The sequence below is a fragment of the Ursus maritimus genome, unplaced genomic scaffold, assembly GCF_017311325.1.
Source record: "Ursus maritimus isolate PB19 unplaced genomic scaffold, ASM1731132v1 scaffold_16, whole genome shotgun sequence".
Classification (NCBI taxonomy): domain Eukaryota; kingdom Metazoa; phylum Chordata; class Mammalia; order Carnivora; family Ursidae; genus Ursus; species Ursus maritimus.
In genome coordinates, this window is record NW_024424008.1 from 10,295,353 (window position 1) to 10,301,026 (window position 5,674).

The window sequence follows — 5,674 nt, forward strand, 5'->3', positions numbered from 1 at the left end:
AGGGACCTACACTGTTGGTGGGAATGCAAGCTGGTACAGCCACTCTGGAAAACAGTCTGGAGGTTCCTCAAAAAGTTGAAAATACAGCTACCCTACAACCCAGCAACTGCACTACTGGGTATTTACCCCAAAGATACAAATGTAGTGATCTGAAGGGGCACATGCACCCCGATGTTTATAGCAGCAATATCCACAATAGCCAAACTATGGAAAGAGCCCAGATGTCCATCGACAGATAAATGGATAAAGAAGATGTGATATATATATATATACATACATATATATATATATATATATATATATATATATGTATATTATACAGCCATCAAAAAAAGGAATCTTGCCATTTGCAATGATCTGGATGGAACTAGAGGGTATTATGCTAAGCAAAATAAGTCAATCAAGAATGACAATTATCATATGATCTCACTGATACGTGGAATTTAAGAAACAAAACAGAGGATCATAGGAGAAGAGAGGAAAAAATAGAACAAGATGGAACCAGAGAGGGAGACAAACCGTAAGAGACTCTTAACCATAGGAAACAAACTGAGGGTTGCTGGAGGGGAGGAGAGTGGAGGGATGGGGTAACTGGGTGATGGACGTTAAGTAAGGCATGTGATGTAATGAGCACTGGGTATTACGTAAGACTGATGAATCGCAGGCCTGTACCTCTGAAACCAATTATATGTTAATTAATTGAATTTAGATAAAAAATGTTTTTAAAAAATCTGTTAGTCTCATGTATTATATTAAGGACTTCCCTAATCCCACCTGTTCATAGTATATGTGATGGAATGTTTTCTAGTATTTTCTAATATAATATTTCTAGTATTTTATTTAAATACTTTGTATTAATATTCATAAGTAATCCAGTAAGTCTATAGTCTCTTTTTTGTGTGCTGCTTTCTAAAAAATTGCCTAAATGTCCATGTTATACTTGCTGTATAAGAAAGAATTTGGAAGTTTTTCTTCATTTTAAATGATTTGAAACAATTTACAGAGCATTGGAGCTATCTAGCCTTTAAAGATTTGGTAAAACGTGGAATGTTTTTGGAGGAAATTCCCTGATAATTTTCTCTGTTTCTTCATGGAAATTAATCTGTTTAATTTTCTATCTTTAATTGGGTCATTTCGGCAAATTATATTTTCCAGGAAACTATTAATTTCATCCAAGAATGAAAATCTATTTGCATTGAAGTTTGCAACATTATTTCTTTTGAATTTTAAAATTTCTTCTGTTTCAATTATTTCTCCACTATTCTTTCTCATTTTGTGTTTGTGTGACGCTCCTTTTCTTCTTGAGTCATCAGCTGGTAATTTGTTTATTTCATTGATTTCTTTAGGAAACAAAATTTTTAATGTATTAATTAGATCTATTCTTTTTCTAATCTCTATTTCATTAATTTCTGCTCTTACCTTTATTTTCCTCCTTGTGTTTTCTTTTGCGTGTCTCTGTTGCTCTTTTGCTGGATATTATGACCTGGGAATTTAACCCATTTTTGCTTTCTTTCATTTTTATTCATATATGTGTTTGCTGTAAATGAACTGTAGATTCAACATTTTATGAACTGCATTGTTTTAGGAGAGTTTGTTGGGAATTTGTTAAGATGATTCAAAAACACTTCCAAGTTAGAAGAGCAAGGAGGAGGCTTGTGCTCCCAGAGATGAGAACTAAACAATTAGGATGATGTGGCACTGGCAGAGATAGAGAAATTGACCAATGAAAGAGAAGAAAAGCTCCAAGTCAGACCTGCTATGTTTAGAATGCTGTTGGACAACAGAGGTGGTGCATTATACCATTGAGGAAGGTGGGGGTGGGGGATTCAACAATGGAACTGCAAAAGATGGTCATCTGTTTTAAAGGACAAAAGTGGAACCTGACTCATACTATATAAAAATCCAGATGAATCAAGAACTTACATATGAAAAACAAAACTTGAAATTCTTAATGGAAAATGCAGAGGGGAAGAGGTTTCTTAAATCAGACCAAACAATGTCTATTGAACGAAAGACTTTATAAGCATGACTATTTTAAAATTAAGAATGTTTGTTCGTCAAATGGCACCTGAAAAGACAAGCTAAATATTAGAAGAGAGTCACAATATAGGCAACCAACCAAGAACTAGTAGCATAAGTGCACAGAAAGCTTCTTTAAATTTCAGCAAACCCCACAAATGACACCACAGAGAAATGGTAAAAATCAAGAATAAGCTTTTCACAGCAGAGGGAATGCCTACAAGTAAAGACACGTTTACCATCAGTGTTCAGGAAATGCAAATCAGGACCACAATAAGATATTACTTCACACCCTAGCAAAAAATACAAAGTCTGACCATACCAAGGGTCAGACACCATATGTGTCTATGGGATCTCTCACATATTCCCGGTCAGAATGTAAACTGATGCCACCATTTTGGAAAATAGTTTGGCACTATTCCCAAGCTCGAGTGTTCACATGCTCTTTGACCCAGCTGTCTCTCCGGCTGTGCTGAGACTGTAGGAGGGCCAAGTGGCATAGTGACAGAGGGACCAATAGAAAAGCTGGTGTCAAGTGGGTCAAAGGGACTGGCTGTAGGGGTGGAAAGCAGCCTTTCAATGCAAGAGATATTTAAATCAACAAAAGACTAGAACAAGGACTTCACAGAAAATGAAATCCGAATGGCCAATAATAAACATATTAAAATGTGCTCAAACTCAGTTGGCATTAGGAAAATCCTAGAACCACAGTGAAGCCCTTCTGCACACTCACTCAAATGTTTAAAATGTCGAGGAGGATGTGAAGCAAGCAGAACTCCCATGTGGGGCTGTGGGAGTGTAATGTGTGCAACTGCTTTGGAAAACTATATGGCTTTATATCAGGAGACCCAGCATTCTATTCCCAGGCAAACATTTGACAGAAATACACACCAATTTGCACCAAAAGACAGGGACAAAAACACCCACACTGCTGTACTATACATAGCCAAGTTATGAAGAGAGTAGATCCTAAGAGTTTTCATTACAAATACAAATTATTTTCCTTTCTTTTTGTTGCATCTATATGAGATGATGGTTCATAACTAATCCTATTGCGGCTATCATTTCACAAGATACATCAAGTCATTACACTGTGTACCTTAAACTTACATAGTGATGCACAGCAAGTATTTCTCAATAAAATAGGGGGCAAAGACTGTCCATAGCAGTACGATTCATAATAGCCAGAAACATGTGACAACTTGAATGCCTCGCAGCAGGAAAATGGGTAAATTGTGGCTTACTCACACAGTAAATCCTATATGGCCATGAGAACAAATGTACTACAAATACAATTTAGATGGATACGGGAAACAAAGGCAAAACAAAAACAAAAACAAAACAACAAACCCAAACATTAAATATCCTTACTACTTAGAGCCCATTGACAAGTCCTTGAAATAGGCAGAGTGACCTTCCTGTAGGGACTCAGCTGCCTCCATGTTAAACTTCGCCAACGGCAAAAGGCGATCTTAGCTTAACATTATCCCGACCCCTCCCCAGGATCCTATAAGTCTACTCTATCATATAAAAATTCCTTTAGAAACCTCCTTTATCTCTACTCCCCAATATGTATGTTTTTTTTAAAGATTTTATTTATTTATTTATTTATTTATTTATTATGAGTGAGAGCAGGTGCGCACCAGCAGGGGGAGGATCAGAGGGAGTGGGACAAGCAGACTCCCTGCTGAGTGCCCACCCTGATGTGAGGCTCAATCCCAAGACCCTGAGATCATGAGCTGAGCCCAAATCAAGAGTAGGCTGCCCAACCAACTGAGCCACCCAGGCGCCCCTCCCCAAGATACGTGTTAACAATCATCCTCCAAGCATATGGCCCACTGATACACATCTGAAGGGTCTCATGACTAAGGTTTAATTAGACAGTAATAAATGACCTTTTCCTAACAACAGCTACTCTCTCGAGGTCCTGAAAACCTTGCTTCCAAAATTCCTTAGAGACTGACACTATCCCTAACCCTTTCCCAACTTGAAAGTATATAATCAGTCACAAACCCCAGTGCAGTTCTTTCTGCCCACGGGTCCTGTCCCTGTGCTTTAATAAAACCACGTTTTTGCACTAAAGATGTCTCAAGAACTGCTTGTTGGCTGTTGGCTCTGAACCCCACCATTTCCTACATCATGGATGACTCTCAAAAATATAATCTTGAGCCAAAGAAGCCAGTCCCCAAAGAGTATATCCTGTAAGCTTCACTTTTCATGGAGTTCAAAAGCAGAGGTGAGGATGGTGGTGCCTACAGGGAGGAGGAGAGTGGCTGGCGAGGACACAGAGTGCTGGTCATTTTCTATTTGTTGATCAGAGTGGTAGTTCTGTGAGCATGTTCACTTTGTGAAGGTGCGTTACTCTGTACACTTCAGATTTGTGCATTTTACTGCATGTTGACTACACTTCGGTTCAAAGTGTATATGTAAAAGGAGAGATTTAGAAGAATTGGCCAACAGTGATGTGGATGGAGGGGGACAGAAAGAAAGAGTCTAGTGTGACTCTACGGGTTTGGCCCGAGGAGCCAAGTTCATGGAGTTACCCTTCACTGAGACGGCAAAGATTAGAGGAAAATTTGGCATGGCAGGTGAGGGGAAATCAAATGTGGTCTTAGACATTCTATGATGGAGGTGCCCAGGAGGCTTCCAAGTGAAGATGTCAAGTAGCCACCTAGCTATCCCAGCCAGGAACCCGGGGGGATGGCAGAGCTGGAGATGGAGATTTGAAAATCTTCATTGTGTAGGTAGACTACAAGGCCATGAGTGTCCATGAGATCTCTACAGGAGGGAATGTGAAGAGAAGAAGAGGGGGTAGGAGGGTGCTCAAACCTTTCATCTGGTAAAGGATAAGAGCCACAAAGGAGACCAAGGAGCTGTCAGAGAGACAGGACGGAAACCAGGAGAGCCCGCTGTCCATTGCCCGGGTGGTTTCAAGGAGTGGGGAGTGATTAACCGTGCTGATAGGGTAAGATGAGAGCTGAGAATCGACCCGGGATTTAGCAACATAGAGGCCATTGGTGAACTTGCCAAGGGTAGTTCCATGGACAAGTGGCATCTGAAGTATGGAGTAGGGGAAGACAGAAAGGAAGGTGAAGGCATGGGATGCAGACAGCTCTTCCAAGAGTGTTGCCATGCAGGCAAGCTGAGAAATGGGGCAGGAGGTGGAGGAGATGGTGGGGCCCAGGAATTTTTAGGTGAGAGCTATTACTGCACATTTGCGGAGGGGGGAGCAGTCCACACGGTAGGAGAGCGGGGAGATAATCATTGGAGCCAGGTCATTGGACAGATGAAGACAGGATTGCATTAGTCTACTTGGGGCTTTACCTTCCAAATGAAGGGCAAGATTCAAGCGAACAGAGAAAGGTCGTTGGCAGAAACGCCATTGCGTGAGGAGGCAACTGCCTTCGGTAAGGTTATACGCTTCCTTTTGTTCCTCCTTCCTTCTAGGCCCAGGGCAGGTGGTTTCAAAGGTTTCTCGTAGGAAGGTCTCCCTGCCACCTTAGAGGCAGAGGCCTTGAGGCTGGGTGGGGCTGGGTGGGGCACGCTCCTCTCCCCATCCCCCACAAATGCTTGTGCAACCTCCAGTATCAACAAAAATCAGTTGGTGTCTCGGATCACAGCAGTGCTCAGAGAAGCCTCTGTCAGAGGAGCCAGC